This window comes from Excalfactoria chinensis, chromosome 2, assembly GCF_039878825.1.
Source record: "Excalfactoria chinensis isolate bCotChi1 chromosome 2, bCotChi1.hap2, whole genome shotgun sequence".
NCBI lineage: Eukaryota > Metazoa > Chordata > Aves > Galliformes > Phasianidae > Excalfactoria > Excalfactoria chinensis.
In genome coordinates this window covers 71,650,794-71,670,671 of record NC_092826.1, presented here as the reverse complement: position 1 = coordinate 71,670,671, position 19,878 = coordinate 71,650,794, and the positions used below count along the sequence as shown (strand labels likewise).

Sequence of the window (19,878 nt, the reverse complement as noted above, 5' to 3'; positions counted from 1 at the left end):
GATGCAGTTTCCTTTGCAGTTTGCACACTGCTCTCCTTCCAGGGGCGGAACCCTCCCTGGGCTCTTCAAGCCCCCACTCCCTTCACCTCTCCCTGAGGGGATCTCTGGGTCCTATGGCCCTATTCTAGCACCACAACAGTAACAGCTGTTATTATCACCAATTCCCTTGCTATCTGTTTGTCAGTCATTTTGCTTTGTTTTGTTTTCATATCGTTTACCTCTCTTCAGTCCTGATATCCCTGTTATACCTTGCCAGTCCTTGCCTTCTTCAGCCTGTGTCTGTCCCAAACTTTCTCACTTTCCAAACTCTCATCATTACATCAACTACTAACATCCTATTTCAGTTTTATCTCCTCTCCAGAGGTGTCCAATGCTAACACTGGAATTTCAGGTTTCCCAGACCTCTGCACATGAAGGCTGTTCTCACTTCCAGTGCCCTGTCCCCTTCGCCTCCCCCTTTCCACCTCCCCCTTTGTAGTTTACAGCAGCAATCTCTGTCTGGCTCTCTCTTTCTCTCCAAGAGTTCTTGCGTGGGGGGTGGAACAGTGCAGGGGGTTGCTCTCATACAGGCACAGATAACCCACCTTCTCTTTAACTCTTTTTCCTTTGCACACTATTCCACTATTTGTGCCCTCAGTTACATTTCCACATACCCTCAGTTATACTTCTGTATCATTAACAATTACAATTCTTATACCATCAAAGCAGTTTGTTCCATTCCCTTCAGAACCCACAGAACAAACAATACAGTTTTTCAGTTTCCACAAACACCCTTAGTACCATATAACGTTCCTTTAGCAATCCATAGTGTTCAGTTCCTTGGGCTGTTCCACCCTTATTTTTATGGCCTTATTGCATGTTTTTCTTGATTCCCAATTTCATCTTTATCCCCTAGTTTTAATTCAGTATTCTCAAAAATTGGTACTGTCATCCAGGTTTTCTCTACCCCTGTTGTCTTTAAGGTCTCATTTGTTAATTTGAGTCCTGATACCTTATGGGCCACCAATGAATGAGCTGCCCCTGTATCAACTAAAACCACAACTTCTTCACCCTCAGGTCCCACTTTTATATTTACATGGGGCTCCTGGTGGGACCAAAATTTTGAAAGCCCCAGAAATTGATCTCATTGTTCTGCTACTCTTATTTAACTCATTTTTTATTTTTTTTTTTTTTTATCTCAATTATAAGATTTCATTTCCTTCTCAAAATTTCTAATTTCTCCACTAGTGAGTGGGAGTTTTCATAGCATATTTGTCCTTGTCCCAGTGGGACCTCCCATAAGGGGTACACTGAGGTGTTGGTACAGCTAGCATCCCTTTCACATTGTTTTAATTCTCTTCAGAGCCCAGCATGCCCCCCTTTTCTGTGAAATGACCCTATGTGCTTTACCATTTTCTCTTACTGGGGCAGTGCCTGTCTCCCCTTTGTGCTACATTGGGGTTACATGGGGGGGGAGATTCTCTAGGGGGTCCCACTGATTAGGTTTTTTTTGTTTGTTTGTTTGTTGTTGTTTTTTTTTTCCTAATTCCTCTCCCTCCTGGTCCCGGCCTTTTTCTTTTTACTAATTACAGGCTGATTTCTTGTATCCAACAGGCAGCATATTCCGATTCCTCCTTTGAAAAGGGGTTTTGTTCTTATATATATATATATAAATTCAAGATCTGACAAACCCAAACTTCATCAGATCCATATTTGGCCAAATATTGATTTTCCCTGTAGTGGCTCTCTAGGCCATATCTGTACACAATATTTAAACAACTTTTCCCTGTCCTTTTTCCTGATTTTGGGATTTATTTATTTATTTATTTATTTTCTTAGGTATCTCTTTCCCTTGTGTCCCCCCCCATTACTCTGTACACACAGAACGAGGGGGAGCAATAGTTCAAAACAAATTCCGTAAAGTTAACACGTTAAAGCGGTGGTAACACAACCCTATTGTTTCTCTAATCTGAGTCTTTATCACCCTTAAACCGCGGCATTCTCTACAACAAAAGCAACAGGGTCTCGATAATAATTGTGGTTCGCCTTTGAGGGCCTTTTCCACCGCCAGACTTCGTATGCGCTTCGCTAACAATTGCCGCAACGCTACCAACAATTAATAAGACAAACACATAGCAACATATAGAACATGAAAGAAACTTTTGCTTCGTCCGTCCCCGGCCGTTTCCCTCGCGGGAGGACGGAACCGCGGGTCGGGACTCCGCACTCGCCCCGCAGCTGTGCTGCGTCTCACTCACACCACACTCACACAGACTGCACAAGACCGGTCTTTACACACTTCAAGGTACAACATTTCTCAGAAAATATCAAAGTTGTTGGTTCAACACTTAGTTCAAATGTACAGTAACAAGCGCTAATAAGAGATGTTAACAATGGCCAAATACACATCAGTTCCTGCTAATACAGCTAGGAAAACCCAAGTTAGCGTTGACAGAGTATCCACTATACTTTGTCACCAACCAACCAACCCCTTAAGGGGGAGCAAAATAGCTCTCCTCGTGCACGTACGGTAATCCCGGTGGGACTCGAACCCACAGCTGAAACTGCCTTAGTGGGACCCAAACCCACAACTAGAACAGCTCAGACCGCTTCAGTGGGACTTAAACCCACAACTGAAACGGCTCAGAGACCGCTTCAGTGGGACTCGAACCCACGATCTACACGGCCTCTGATCGTGATTACACAACCAACAACCCGGGCCCTTTACCAAAGGGGAGAGCATGACAGCTCACAACTCCTGCGTAGGACGTCTCCTCACGACTTACGGATTCCCCTGTACCCATTAAACATACCTTATCCGCCGATAGACGGTCCTTGTCTGCTCCCGCAGTGATCGGATGAGGGAAGGGAGTCCTTCCGAGAAATCTCGGGGCGCGCCAAAGGTGTCCCCTCTCTCAGCCGGTCCTGCAGCTGAACAGAGAGGGTCCCATCTGGGGTGCCAAAATGACTTGCGGAATTAAACTCTATAATCCAGAGATGGGTTATAAAGCAGGTATGTTTATTTCAGCGCTGGGTGCAAGGGGGATAGCTCCTCCAAACTTGCACACCAACTGGTAAAACCGTGATACAGATATAGGTACACCTCATGCATAGTCAATGATGTCCCGTAATTCTGATACATATTCTTTATCATGTAGACCCCCTCTTGTTATCGCCCATCTTGTCAGGGAGATGCAACTCCTCTTTTGATATTTACAACCCCTAATCCCCTCCTCGCCAGATGTCTCAGGGAGTTCTCACTCCTTATCTGCTCTCCCAGACCCACTGTCTCCATTCCTTGTTATTCTACCTAACTAAATCATTTTCTGAAAACTCCATTCCTTGTTATTCTACCTAACTAAATCATTTTCTGAAAACTACCTTTAACTATCCCCCTTCTAGCCCCCCTTTATTCTGAATTCCAGCAGAGCATCTGTTTTCTGCTTCCCTGTTCAATAGTATTTTCTTAAAGAGAAATAAAATAATGATAAATACTTTCTTAAAGTCCTGCCCAAACTCCTACTGTTTGCTCTGCTCTTGGAAAAGACCCTGGGGAGCAGCAGTGGAATCTGTGCTATTGATTGGCTGGTTAAATAGAGGCCTATTAGATTCAGACAGGCTAGATTGATTATACAGCAGCAGAAGGAGCTCAGACTCAGAGCTGAGAGAACGTCAGGGTGAGAGAGAGCACAAGCAAGGGAGACTGTACATATTGTAGCATCAGTATGTGACTGCTGGTGCCTGACAACACTGGTATCTTGCTCTTGAAGTAGACAACACACTGAGCTACCTTCTAGCATTTGCAAGAGGATACCAGCTCTTAACCAGTACAACTGATAACAGACTGGACCTTGGAATAGTTAATTTTACTTATAATTGCATTCCTTATTGCTCTGCATCTCAGAAGAAGCAGCTTATTACGGAAGAAAAAAATTCATTCTATCCCCTTAGTTCACACAGTGCTGATAATACAGAGTTTCATCTTCCAGGTAAGGAAATCATCCATCCTTTTTTTTTTTTTGTTTTTTTCCTGAGCAGCTAAAAAAAGAATTTATTTATTTATTTATTTATTTTTTTGTATTTTGCATGCTAAATACAAGCTTTGGAATTTGTGTATAAAATGTGCTCACTGCACTTAATTTTTTTTTTTCATTCACGGATGAAATTCATCTAATATTATACACTCCTAAAGCAGATTAAGAACAAGACATGGTTTGTGCATTGCATTATTATACTTAACCCTTCAGGGTAAATGGGAATAAAGCAGCCAGAAAAGACAATTTCTAACTACTTGTGATGTTTTAATCTAACCTGTCCCACACATGCTAAGCAGCCTGGAGTTGTGACAGCACACAAGCTCTCTCATGTTATTAATTCCTTACTGTTCATGTTAAGACAGGCAGAGAGAATATTCAGCTAAAGGATTTCTCAGTGCTTGTCAGTAGTTTGAAGCAGTATGTCATTTGACTGCAAGCTTACCTCTGCTGCACAAACATGATCTGCCTTAAATAATACAGAGTTAGACTGCCATCTTTTTATAGATACTGTAGCTATTGCTAACATTCTGCCTGCAAAGCAAAGATCAAGGCTTATGACCTGAAATATGTACTCTATGATGTTCAGTGATGCAGTGCTGTGTGTTTGAAGCAGACATCCCACAAGCTGATTGCTTGTTTTGATGTGACATTGATACCACTGTCTCTAAACTGCCTATGCTCTATGTAAACTTTCCGCACACCATGTCCTTCAGCTGTGATGTATGTGGTTTTGCTTTTCCTATGGAAGGTGATGGGTTAAAAGAAAAATTAACTGGTTTCTGTTATACAAGTCAGGAAGCTGGTTGACTTGGGAGTTTAGAGTCTATGGGAGTGTACATCTAAGAATCTAACACAGTGACTTTGCTAAGAATACATTTCTTCTAGCTGGTGTTAGTTTGTACCACCTTACACATCAGCCTGCACCCTCTGTTCCTTGATCCAAACAGAAATTTTTGGTACACCAGCTACTGTAATTGTTCCTTCTGAGTGAAGTCATCAGTGTACTTAACCTAAGAGTTTAAGCAGATTGTCATGCATCAAAGTGCAACTTCCATTGGATTATCCAGAAAAGAAATTTGCTTATTACTTCTAGACTAGAAGCTAATGGCAATCTGTTTTATCCAATGGCAAATATATAAAAAAAATAAAAAAAAAAAATAAAAAAAAAATCACTTGCGTGACCCACGTATTTCTATAAATTTCTAGTTAGCACCATGTTCAAATCTTGATGTCACAAAATCTCAGTTGGGAAGATAAATTTTTAGTTATGGAAATGTTTATTTATAACTAATAAAAGACTTTAGAGATGCTGGGGCACTGGCCATGCATAGAATTTTAGAACTAACAATAACTTGAAGGAGAGGTGTGCCTAGATGATCTCAAGAGTAAAGTATGTAAGGTTGAAGCTCTCTTTTAAGCATCTATAGCAAATAAAGATTAGTAAAATAAAAACTATACTGATGAACAGAAAGTGAAGTTTTAATTAAAATAAGAAATCTAAGCTATTTTATTGATTTTATTATTATTATTAATATAATTTATCTGTGGAGAAAATATGTTGGTTTTTTATCCATACAATTGATTCAGGGCAGCAATTTCAATATTTCCAAGTAGTAAGAAAGTCTTTTGGGGACATGTTTTGTCACATTAGATTCTGTCCAGAGTTAATTTTCTCAATTAACAGTGTTATGAATACTGTGAAAATACTGTCAAGAAGAGATAACTGCATATGTAGAATGTGAGAGTCAAAATCTCACCATAAATAATGGCAATAAACACCCATTCAGTTTTAATTAACAGACTAAAAAATTCAGTTAGAAGATGGAAACTCCTATATCAGAAGTAGGTCTATCAAGTATAGACAAAATTTTGTAAGGACAAAACTGGATACCTAATTCAGTTTGGTTTCTCATGAAACTTGCTTGGGAATTTTTCAGCTGCAGTTTAAGTTGCAGAAAGAATCCTTTACAAACATTCAAAACTTTCCAACAGTCCATATTTACCATGTTTTTTTCCTCTAAAAAGCCTTGTTTACTACACTTATGCTCTTTAACTATACATTAAGATAGTACTCTGTAATTAAAATCACAGAATTAACATAAGGCAGTGATACAGTTTTCTCCAGATTAGTATTTTCTTTGCATTCAGGTTACACTTCAAAAGGAAATTAAGACATTCCTAAGAAGAGGTATTTATTTTTACAAAAGGAGTATTACTTTTTTTATTAACCATTTGTTTGGACTTTTAATTTTCTAAGCTTATGTCTATGAAATGCATTATTGATTGTCGTACTGAAGATCTGCAAAGTATCTCCTTTAGTCAATTGTCAGTATCAGGCAAAAATAACTGAAAAACCCCAAACCAAAAAGATTGAGTTTATATACTACAAATTGTGCATTTGCTTTTGAGTCTACAATGTTGTTAAACCAGTCCTTTTGCAACACTTTAAACTGATTCAGGTGTATCACTGTTTATCAAGAAAACTAATTTAGCATTTTTGAAACTCATTTTGTTTTGCTTTCCAGCTTAAACTTGCTGAAAGTGAAATTTCATCTTACTCTTCTAGGAAACCTGAAGCCATTAGGGGGCTCTTTCCACCTATGGTATTGCACAGAAAGCTGCATTAAGCAGTTACAGCTGTTTACTAGTCTTATTACTGAAGTAAGTCCTGTTTGAACTGATTTATTCTGGGTGTAGATCACTTTAATGTTACTGAGCAACTAGAAATTTTTATTGATTATTATTTTTTTTAAGTATGTAGGTAATTAAATGAGGATAATTCTTCCACTGCCAATTAAATGATTATGTTTTGAAGTCATCTTGTACCCAGATAACAGAAGCAAGGAATATGTTTAGTGTGAACTCCTTAATTTGAAGCAATCTCTGCAGTTAATAAGTCAATAGCTAACAGTCTGATCAGACTGAATATGAAGCACTACTGCTGCTGTCCAAAAAGCTTACATACACTTATTTAAGCAACAACAAATACTGCAGTAATATTTGAAAATATTACCCAGCTGAGTACTATTATATTGTACCAATAAGAACCATAAATATTGAGAATAGATGTGCTTGTCACCTACATAACTTGCGTTCAGAAGAACAGAATGTATGACTAGGGGTCTGGAATGACTTAGTTGCATCAAGTTAAGAATGATTCTGCAAGCATGTGTGCAATTGAGCAGCTGTACTGAAGTTGTTGTCAACCAAGTTCTTGTATTCTTTGTTCTGTCCATTTTACACTTAGAAATGCTTTTAATTTAATTATACTACAATTCTATTTCAAGAGAGCAAAGCAGTATACCAGGAAGTAGTTACAATTAGTCTTTTGTACTGTTGTGGGTAACAGAAGCAATTAATGAATAGTCAAACACAGATGGAATACACCTGTTGTAATATACTGAGTGGGCTGGAAGCACTGCCTTATCTCAATCCAGCTCTTCCAGAAAACTGCAAACAATATGTCTGATTTCATCCCATATGAGGGGAGGCTAGGAGAAAGGCAGGTATCAGAGCACGTGTTAAACAGCTGTCCACTTGTTCTGGTAGTTCTGAGGATATATTTTATTCCTATTAGCCTTGTTGGAGAAAATCCTGTGTTCTTGGATCATTCTTCAGCCTGGCCAACTTCTTGCAATGACTCCATTCACACTTACAAACAACGATAATAAAAAATACACAACAAACCTAAACACCAAAACAAATGTGAAGTTTTTTTATTGCATCTACTCTAGATCTTTGTTGTCCCTCAGCTTATATGTACACTTAAACCAAGAAGTCTGTTAAACATAATGTAGGAACCTTATTCTGTTAAACAGCATCTAGAAATTCCAATAAGGATCTGAAGAAAACAGTTCTCATTCATAGTTCATGCAGTGAAACAAAAAGTTAGATTAAATTAAATACTATTCTGAGATATGTCACTGACAGCTCTCATTCAGGGCAGGTGATCTCTAGTAGCCAACTTGCTAGCACATGGCAAACACAGTACCACAAGGGTTAGCTTACAATCATGGGAAAAACACTTCTACATCAGTAGAAGGGGACTGTAATTAACTGTGACTAGCTTGGCTTAAAGCAATTAACAATATGTACACAAATAGACACCAAAGCTGAGCTGGTACTATTTATCTTCACATTATTTAAGACCCAAATCAGATACAATGAATTGCATGAAAATGAGTGGAAGCCTGTAGCAGAGTATAGCTTCTTAGTAGGAGTCAGGTGCCCCAGCTACAGGCCTGTTATCTACTCTGTAAAGCAGTGTAATTTGATTGTATGCTCTGCTCCCTTGAAGTGAATGAAATTTCACTTTTTTTTTTTTTTTTTTTTTTTTTTTTTAAAGATTATTGCCTTAGAGTTGCTGTGGGGTTTCAATCCAGAGGTGTCTAATTTGCTGGTTGGTTAATTTATCCTTTATATACACACACAATATGCAAGCCACTCTGAAATACTTTTGAATGACAATTGTTGTATAAATGTAAAGTATTATTATGGTAAACAGAAATCACTCAAATTTCATCTAATTAAACCTGCAGAGTATGAGATGCTCTGTTAAGCATGAATAAATCATTTATTTCTTATGAATGTCTGAAGTCTGATTTTTAAAAAAGAAAACTATTCTTCAGGCATGTATTCTTTTTTTTTTTTTCAAAAAAAAAAAAAACAAAAACAAAAAACACAAAACTTCTTTTTTTTTTTTTAATTTTTTTTCTATTTCACACTTTCCTAAAATATACATGAGGAATAATTTATACATTAAGATGTTAGCAGGTACTTGAGGGGACCTTATAACCAAGAGGGAAACTGAATTTTACAGTCTGATAGTGGTAGCACAAAGGAAAGTGGGTTTATGTTTATTTAGGTGAGATCTAGGTTAGATGTTAGGAGAAAAATCTTTACACAGTGAAGTGAGGCACTGGCACAGACCACCCATGAAGTTTGGGTGCCCCATCCCTGGGGATGTTCAAGGCAAGGTTGGATGAGGAAGGTTGAAACTAGATGATCTTTAAGATCCTGTGCAACCCAAGCCATTTCCCAATTATTTGAATATATTATCAAAATATTTTAACAACAAATAATGACAATGGAGACTAAAAAACAAACAAACAAAACAAAACAAACAAACAAAAAACAACACCAAAACCATTTCACAAACAGCAAGACTTGCTTTTAGTTGCCTTACTAGAAAAACTAACATAGAAAACAACATAGTTTATCAACTCCTATTTTCTCTCAAAGAGAAAAGTACATGAAAATTATGTCAGAAATGAGAAAGTCATTTATTATCACAGATCTATACTACAATTAAATGCATTTTTAATAGGGGTACATCGAATTATATTTCTAAAAATAACTGAAAATATACTGCAGTGCTTTGTTTTTCCATAATTTTTTTTATTTCATCGGTAGTTTTTAGATTCTTTGTAACACAGCAGTAGGGACATTTCTGAAAACAGTATTGTAATTACCTCCTTTCTGGAGATAAGAGCAAACTTGTTAGCTTGTACACAATCTAAAGAAAAATCCTGTATCTAATGCATTACCTAGAGTCTGAGTATTATGAACATGTTTTCCTGTGTGAGTGCATGAACGCATTTTCACTTGTAACAGAGAGTACCTTCCAATACTATGTGAGAAACCAGCATTTGAAGTTACTATCTTGCCTGTGATCAAAAGAAAACACTTTGTAGGGAAACTGTCTCTTTTAAAAGATCCCTGTGTTATTTTGAAACACTGCAAATCTGAAGCAGTTTTCAGGTAAGCTTCTGTTTTGAAAGACATCCAGTCTTGGATGTTTGCCCATTAATACTAATCACTGTTGTACATCAAGCACTTCCTTGATGATTTTCAAACACCATCTTGTAGTGAAGTATAGAATTTAATTAGTAAAATTTCAGCGATGCTATTACTGTGTACTCTTTATTATCTCCTGCTGGTGAAACAAGTATCAGTGACCACCATTGCAGTTGTTATGAAGCTGCTCATCACTAACAAATCTGCAGTAAAGCCTGAATGTTCTACAGTGTCCATTAAAAAACAACAATCCTGCATTGCACTGCTGTACACCTCTTCAAGCAGGATTTGTTTTGCAGATTTTAATTTGGTGGTCAGGAAGAATACACAGGGGAGGGGCATGTTTCTTTTCAAACATGAATCTGTGTGTTCTTTGAATGTCACAAAGACAACTTGGACAGCTGCTTACCAGTTATCTGAGCTGCCTAAATTGAAGATATGTGGGAAAAGGAAGATGGCATAAAATGGTATAAGGGTTAAAAATAACTTACCACGTTATTCTCATACCATTAGGGAAATATACCTAGACCAATGTTCTGTCTTGTTCTAAAAAAGAAAAGAAAACAAACAAACAAAAAACAAAACAAAAAAAAACCCAAAAAACATACAAACAAACAAACAAAAAGACCACCTGTTTTTCTTATTTATTTTCAGTTCATTGTTTGTATGCTTGTTTTTCTCCAGCATAAATTGAAACTATCCTCCAGATCTAGTTCACCTTTTCTTTCCTGTTTTCTGTTTTCCACAACTAAATAGAGGGAAAAAGATGCTTATCTTAAGAACAGTCTTCAAAAACAAAATCATTCCTAATCTCTGCTTGTAATATTTTGTAACTTAACAGGTTTTAAAGTGTTACACATTTGGTCTCATTCAGCTATGCAGCCTTATTTTTTCCAGGAAATATGCTAGGCGTCAAAAAGAATTTAAGAATGGTACTGGTTAGAGGGCCTCTAGAAACTTCTGTGCTGGCTTTGCCGGGCTTTCATTATTGTAAGTGCCCTGCCCAAGTGCAGCATGCCTGGAACAAGCCAAACTTCTTTATAATTTAAGTATTTAGATTAGATCATGTGCCACCTGGCAGAAAGAAATTAATCATGTAAGTTCTAGTTATATTAAATATCAATATGAAACAACAACAACAAAAAACATTCTAAGTCCTTAGTCTAATAGCTATATAACTCTATGGCATTTACATTTCTACCCATTTGTTTCGTTCATAATAGTATAAATACATGCAAAAACTATGAACACCTTCAAAAAAACATCCTCCCATTTTTATATCCAAGAGTATTTGGCAGAACTTCAGAGGGGCCCCGCTAGAGGAACTGCTGTCAGTTTGTGTGGTTGGTACAGACTGGTATGCCCAAAAAGCTAATGTCAGGGATTACAGGATGTCAGGATTAACACACCCACAAACTTTCCTCACTCAGAACAGTTTAACTACCTTTCACTGAGGGGAAATATCTTTCCTTACTTTCTATTTCTGTGGCATAAGAGGATGCGTACAGACAGTCAGTAGGTAATAAATGACAAAATGAAAATCTTTATTCTGGCTTACCTCCTGATATTTTCTTTGAAATTGGCATGTATTTACATTCTCAGGAACCGCCACTGAATGTGTTTCAGACAGTAAATTAAAGTCTCATCTTACTGGCTACACAAATCCAAGGCATATCACTGCCATGTCTCCTGTTTTCTGGCTGTTTGTTACCTTGACTTTCATAACACATCTGAAGAAATCTTAGACCTACAATAATATCTAGAGGAGAACGCTGTAAAATTTGTGTAAATACACAAATATATGCACATATCTACAAGGAGAATTGAAGAGAAAAAAAAAAATAGCATTAAAGAAATAATGATTTTACCATATATTACCTAACACAGGGAGCATCAGTTATTGCAGCATGTGTGCTGAATCTATATCTGATGTATCAGTCACTGTTCTTCATTCCTGTTGAATAATATGGCTTCACTTAAATATCAAGAAACCAGCCATTAATCTTACAAAATGCTACAAACAAACAAAAAGTATCTGGCTTTTTATTGAATGGTAATTCAAAATCAGTTTAAGCACTCTCTGAATAAGACAATTACTTCAAAATAAAAATTTCTTCATAACTCACCTGTGTACAGGACTAAAATGCTACTATTTTTCTAATGTACTTAGTTTCTTTTTTCCTCCTTTCTCTCTTTTCTACTGTGTTCTCCTTCATATAGCACAAAAAGTTTGCTTTATTAAAAAAAATAAAAAATACTGTCTGTCTATCCAAAAAACTGTAGACACATGGAACTCTTTTTCCTCCCCTTCATTTTTTTTTTTTTTTTTTTAAGCTAAATTTTAACTAAAATGTTCTTGTGTGTTTTTTTGTTTGTTTGTTTTTTGTCTTTAAAGTTTCTTTGGAAAATGAAGCTTGAGATACTAAAGTTATAGATATTATATATAAATATTTAATGTGCTCTATTAATTCTCTTGATTCTTGTGCCTTTTGCAATAGAGTTTACTGTTAAGTATAAATTTATTCAATTGTGTCATCTTTTCATAGATCTTGAACTTCGGTATTATAAGATGTGCTCTAAACTGATAGAGTGCCTTCACTATAGCTAATGCTTTAACCATTCCCTAAAAATGCAAAACATCTATTCTTTTTCCTATCAATTTGATTATTGTGGCTGTACATATGTATAGTTGTAATTACAGAGTAAATGGATAGCCAGAGGGTATCTAATAAAAGACTCACCAGTGCTGAGGCTTTCAGTTGAGATGGACACTCACCAATGTTCAGGCTTGCCACAAAAACACCACAAAAGAGCAATCTCCAGAAAGAGATGCTACCTTAGTGGTGGTCAGCCCTTAATTGGGATCTAGGAGAGGTGGAGTCAAGCTTCACCCCTTCTGGGAGCATAGCTGAATTACCTTCACCTGCACTCCCGCATCTCACTCATCGCTTGCCTCAGATGGTTAATCAGACATTTGGGCTGTGATCAACAGTTTCCCTTACAACATGCAAACTAACATGAAACAAGTTCCATGCATTAGTAACTTCAACTCCAAAGAATCAAAAGACAGAAGATTCTCAAGTCATAAAAGTCATAAAGTCATATCAGGGTTGTGAGTGCACTAATTAGCCTTTGGTGGCCTCTATCATATTCACTTTTGACCTTCACTCATATACTCAGGAGCCCATTTGATGACAGCCCTAGGTGCTGAGCCCATCTCCACTTAATGTATAGCCATGCTCATGAGTACTGAAATATCCTGCTTACCCAGACTGAGACCTGCTAGCTGATTTCCTAGTTTGACCTCAAATCTGACTTGTCACCACCTGCCTGCCCAGCAATAACTGGAGCAGATGCCAATACATGGTTTGACTTTAAAACTTCCATATCATATTGCATTTAACTAACAGTCTGGGCTCTTTACTGAATATGAGCAAAACCTCAGAGTCTGTTATTTCTGCTACCCTGGCTGATAGCCCCAGCCCTACCAGAAGCATAATGCTTAGCTCTCTGTTCTACAATGAACAGGCAGCTCATGTTACTCCCTGCTATGAGGGCTCTTCCTTGCTCTCTTATAATGCTTTTAGAGTACATTTGAGACATGGATCCAAGATATTTTGCTGAGAGTGGTACAGAATTGTAGTGACTTTTCATAAGAAACTGCAGAATTACTAAAAATGAACATTTGAGAGAATCAGGATAATACCGCAAGAGCTGACTATTGCAACTGCACAAGAATTACAATTTAAAAAAAAAAAAAAAAAAAAAAAAAAAAAAAAAAAAAAAAAATCTCTAAATGCAAGCATCCTGGTTCAATGCAGTTTTTAGAGGCACTGATCTAACTAAACAAACATGAGTTTTAAAACAGCAAGGTGACTTACCCAATTTTGTAATTTCTACCAAATGCTAATTTGAATAAATTTCCACACAAATTGAAAATAAATTTGGCCTTTAATGTATTAAAATCATTAAAGTCTTCTTTTTTAAGTCATGGGACAAGCAAGTTGAACTGCTAGCACAATCAATTTCACTGTTTCTACAACAGAAGTTAAAGCTTAAAAAACCAAGTGAGATTTTTCTTAGCCTGCACCTTCAAACTAACATACTTCTAATGTCTTTATCCTTATCTTACAAAGACAATATTTATAGAGTCATTTTATTTCTGGAAGCTGACTGTAAACATTATTCTTGTTTACGTAATTCATAAAAATCTGAAAGTACAAGAATACTAGTCAAAATGTTCCACACAACAGATTAGAATTTTCAAGCTGTGAAATGCATTTCAGATATGGCTCCCCGGACACTAGATTTAGTTCAGATTAAAACAACTTACTACATTAAAGTAACCTAATATCACCATCAAAATACTTAAAAACTAAACCTGGCACATCGGAACCATACAGATGCAAATATTTCATGATCGGTAAGAAGCAGATTTAATTTAGTGACTTAAATTAAAAATTACTGAAAAGTATTATTCTCCCTACTTGACAGTATCTTCAAATATTGATGATTTTGGCAATTAAAGAATGAATTACTCCAGAATGAATGATAGTACTAGTAACCAAAATTACATAATAGTAATTTTAAGTATTTATATATGTATTCACAGTACTCTAACAGAATTGATTCAGTTTTTGGTGTTACTGAATTCAAATTCTACCCTGAAAATAGGAGTCTGAAGCAAAGAACAAAACTACTTCCACTCTTTTGAAGTTGCAATGATGACACAAATATTTTTAATATGACTGTTATGCACTGTTGAAGCACATTCATTCAAAAAACAAAACAGTAAAATACATATATATACATATAGAATAAACCAGTGTATATTGTTCATTGACCCAAACTGAAACTACATTGCATCCAATCACGCTCAGATAAACTTTTTCCCCTGTGAGTTATATAGGCCAAATCCTGTAGTTAATATACCAAAGCCCAACTGCAATGGTATAGATATGATGCATGTGTAAAGGTATAATTTGTATACATATATGGATACCTACAACCAGTGTCCATGTGAACACAATTAACAAGCTTCTGTTAACTGCAGTGCTCCAGTGGTCAAGGATTTGGAAAAATAAGATGTATCCACCAAAGAAGTAAAAAAAAAACAACTGTGCACTGTGAAAAAAACAGAATTCTTGTTCAGCAGAAATACTTCACTGTGAATAACCCCCTTACCTGCATTTAGCATGTGTTGATTGTATGGTTCACTAGAGCGCAATATGCTAAGCAGAGCCATGGGTCAATAAAGTAATTTAAAACAAACAACTTCCTAGGCAGAATATGTAATGAACTTCACTTCTTTCTTTTTCTCTGCTAGAACTATTCTTCAGTTGGTGAATATTTGTTTAATAGAAAAAAATAAAAGCCATCTTATCTAGCTCTTAGATGTTGTAGGAAAATGGGGAAAATCCCAAACAGGTATATTGTATTTGAATGCAGTATTAGCAAGTATTTATTTTTAAACCATGTGAATCTGATAGATATATTCACCAATATGTGATAGATTCAAGTTAATTAAAATTTCATCATTCTTGACAAGCTGTAATGCTGCATTTGATAATGTGATGGAAGGTACAACAGTACCAGTGGAATGGCACAATCCTAGGCTGCAGAAAATGAGAATAAGGCTAAATGCAACAGCCATGGACACAGAAACGAAGGAAAAACTGCTTTAAAGGATCCCAAGTAGGCAGAGATCTCCTGCAAGACACCCCCACCACCACTGCCAACCCTTAAATCAGGTCTGGGAAGGAGTGGACTGCATGCAACTGAGCTCCCTTGGGTTGGCCCAGGCTTCCCATCAGGTGCTCAATCACTGGTTCAGGCTGTGAATTCCACCACAAAAAGCCAAGTTTGATATGTTGGTATTTTGTATGTTATGAGACTGATATACAGAAATGTAAACCTTAACCTAACATCTCACACGACTCAGTGGGAATATCCAAATATACCATGCAAACAAAAACCCACATCCTTGGCTGTATCAAAAGAAGTGTAGTCAGCAGTTTGATGGAGGGGGATTCTGCCCCAGTGTTCTGAACTGCTGAGGTCTCACCTGGAGTATTCCATCCAGATGTGGTGTTCTCAGTACAGGAGAGACTGGGACCTGTTGGAGCAGGTCCAGAGGAGGGTCTCAATAAATGCAATCATCAAGAAAGCCAGACTTAGATGTAACTACTTGAAAGGGAATATGAAAAGGATAAATAAGGCAAGAAACAGGTTTAACATGTAATACAGTCACACTATTGTGTTTGTTTTTGTTTTTGTTTTTTTGTTTTTTTGTTTTTGTTTTGTTTTGTTTGTACCAGTACTTCTTCAGATTTCAAAAAGTAGTGGGAGTGAGAGAAACCTTCTCTCTTCCCTCCTTAGTGCCCAAAACTCAAATTTAGTTGCTGAGCTAACATTAAGAGTTTCTTTTTTAACGTGTTTACTATTTTTTCTGAGTGAAATGAAGTTAGCTCTAGTGCTTTGTCATACATGACAACTAGAAAAAAAAAAAGAAAAAAAAAAAAAAAAAAAGACAAAAAAGATCTTATTACAATGACAATGAAAAACCTATGTGAGACCTAAACTTTCACTACCAGTCTTCACCAACTTCGGAACTCTTCTTTATCAAGTGTTAGACTAAAAATAGAAAAGATCAGCTGAGGATGGTTTCCAGTGTAAATCTGGATTATGATGAATATTATAGCAGTGAAAAACAAGTTTTATAGAAGATCAGTTCAGCTTTTCTTGAAGGCTTCTGGACAATTGTTAAAGCCAATTTAAACATACTTTAGAACACTTTATTGTTATCCTTGCTCTTCATCTTTATTAAGTCACCCACTAAGGCATGCAACACTTCATCAATTAGCTTCTATAGTATTTCTTCTTCATTACTGACATTCTCAGGAAGGCTGTAGAAAATGATCCATGAAAAAAATAGTTATCTAGATTCTTTATGAGACCATAGGAGAGGAGTCGATTTGTAGAGGTTTTTCAGTGAATTTAGAAACTGATCTGCAGATTGGAATGTGGAAAAGAAACTGTATTTCTTGAGATACTGGTGATAATAAAAAGCACGATCAATCCACATAGACTGCTGTTGATGAATTCAGTTTGAGGCTGTTTCTCTCTTCAGGTACACTTCAAGATGAATAACTTTCTAGGATTACTCCTCCAGATAGAATCAGGAATATTTACAGAAGAGTGTAGTTTAGATAATTTCTTATGAGATCACAATTATTACTTCAGAGCTTTGTGCTATCTGAAGGCTCTTCTTCAGTTTAACTTCAAACAAAGAACCCTTTAATGCATGAATACGTAAATAAATAAATTGTGACTGTTTGGTGTTGTTTAACTCATTACAGTAGGGATTTCACTGTGCTGTGGTATTCTTTGTAGGTTTCTGAAATAGCCAACTAGGTCAGATATTTTTTTAATACAATATGATAGCCACGTACTCAAATTATAATTTTCAAAGTCACTACCTCACTACCAAAATCTGATAAAATACAGAGCTCTGCACCATCTGTTATTTTATAAATACCACTGGAACATGGTCAGTATAGCCTATTGCTTTCATCATGCCAGAGCTTCATTCTAAATAATCATGATCTCTATCTTCCTCTCACCTCACATACCTTTCAATAAAAGGTAATAACTCACTCATTTGTAAGGTGGAGTGATACAAAGATGATAACAGATATTCAAAAGGTTATTTATAGGGAAAAACTCACCAATATGTATGCCCTCACTAGAAAATACTGAGGCAATTTCCACCAGAGAGAAAACTGCAAGAGATTCTGCCTTAGTGGTGGTCAGCCCTTAAATGAGGTCTAGAGGAGGTGGAGTCAAGCTCCACCTCTTCTGGGAGCACAGCTAAATTACTCTCACCTGTGCTCCCACAGCTGACCTAATACTTGCCTCAGCTGATTAATCAGAGGTTTGGGCTGTGATTAGTACATTAGGCTTTTTTATGGACAACCTGAAGAAAATTTTTATAATTACTTTTTTGACATTTATCGCTAATAGACATAATAAATTTAATGGGAAAAATACATATTTTAACCTAATTTCTCTCAGATGTGAAGATCTTAAAATATAAACAACCATAAGGATACAAGGTAAAATTATTTTGTGCTTGTAAGGCAGAGATTGTTGTTTTAGATTATATGAGCATCCAGTAATAAATTGGTTATTTTCTACAGTTAAGCTGGATGTGAATGTTTGTTGAAATCTGTGGTAGGTTTAAAGGTGGTGATAGAGAGACAAACCTGGAACAGTAAAAGTTGGAGTTGATGAGACATTTTATCGTTTTGTTCATCTTTTAAAACTGTAATGAAGGACACTGAGGAAACTGTTAGAAGTCACTTAACTTCTACTCAAAGCTTTTAAGGAGAAATTAGCCTATCTAGTAGGTTTATATGATTGTCGTCTCTTTTCAGACCCCTAAATGTAGCAAAATACTAAATATGTTTACTGTTGTAATTAAGGCATGACTTTGGATACTCACTGGGCTGAATACTTCTTGAAACATATGATGGCTTAAATTTTATAAAAACTAGTTCCAAAAAGTACCTCGTATCATCTTCTCTATGCTTTAAAATTTCCTTTTGAAAGACATAACAAAGAGGACTGCAGTCTTCTTAGTCTTGCAATGTCTTCATCAAGATCACATATAACACCTGTTTCCCAGAAGTTTAGAGCTAAAATGCTGATAAACCTTTTCTATTCTTCTTATTCTTCTTCTTGTTATTAAATGATAAGCGGTGATAAGTATTTGAAGATATAATTCAGAAAATCTCCTGTTGCAAACTTCAGTATCTCCTTTATGCATCTGAATAGCAGAGATTTTCTTTCTAGCTAGTCATAAAAAGAAGTAGTAATGCTTAATTTTGTCCTTGAAGATTACTTTGAATCCTTCTTTGTCTGCTATCTTAAGAGCTCTCCTTATTAAGAGAATAATCTTAGCAAATTGGTATGGTAGAAGGCTACACTGTAATTTCAGGAAGATGGTGGAAGTCACTCTTAGAGCAAATGAAATTATGCAGAGTGAAAAGCTTGTGATGCTCTGAGGGGAGAAGAAAGTGGGTAAAGGGGATTTAAATAGCCTACTCTTCACTTAAACAAGAACATTGCTGATACTTAGGCCTGAGCCATTGTTCATGAATTTCCTGGGAACACCAGCGTACTTCAAAAGATGTACTAGTCAAGCAGTATTCAAAAGTGTCCTGTCATATGAAATATTTCTAACTGGTCCTTTATCACTGTGCAGTGGTATAAGAAAGCACACCACAAAACCTTTTCCAAAGCAAAAACTTTTGAAGCTTTAAATTAAATGAAAATGTCTCCTTAAAAATGGCAGTGTTACTACATTCTGCAAGTATTTATTAATAGAGAAGAAAATGTTTCTAAACTTTAGAACTATGTGTTTTTGTTTTTTTTTATTTAAATTGTGTTCTTGGTTTTGCATACGTTGCAGGAATGTGATTGACGTAGTTCAGAAATGGTAATTTTTTTCCAGATAATATACTGCTTGTTTCTTTTGTCATTCCTCAAATAGAAAAGCAAGAGCAATGTATTATCCCTGTTATCAAGAATCAGGTGTATTTCATTTTTCTTCTTACTTGCCTTTTGCTTCTTATTGTGAGAACATGTAGGAAGGTAATGTTTGTTTTTTGAATGGGATATCTTAGTGTTATGACCTCAATATTCATCATTAATCTTACTTTATGAGAACCGTATTTGTTTCTTTGCCATGAACAACCAACCTTGAGTTGAGAAGATCTTTTATATTAATAAATGTTCAGAATTATGAGATAATCAGTCTTCAGACAAAGCATATTCATTGACTTTTCTTTCCAGCTCACCAACAAGGTGTGATGCTGATTTGAACTTAATTTATACAGTAAACAAAATGAAGTCTATTTTTGTCAGCGCTCCAATTCTGGAAACAGAAACAACACAAAAAATAGAATGTGGTGTAATGATTAATGATTGTGATTAACTCTCTGTAGATTGTGGCTTCATACTCTAATGATTCTTCTATTCTTATTGTGCAGAGGATGCTACATTA

General features: G+C 36.1%; 1 protein-coding gene across 1 annotated transcript in view; it reads left to right on the top strand.

Annotated features, from left to right (window-relative positions):
- The first annotated feature begins 3,616 nt into the window (after positions 1-3,616).
- CDH18 (cadherin 18) overlaps positions 3,617-19,878 on the top strand; it is a 458,142-nt gene continuing 441,880 nt past the window's right edge. The window contains exon 1 of the mRNA XM_072327840.1: positions 3,617-3,968. The gene's annotated coding sequence lies outside the window, so the exon portion shown is untranslated. The remainder of the gene's footprint in view (positions 3,969-19,878) is intronic.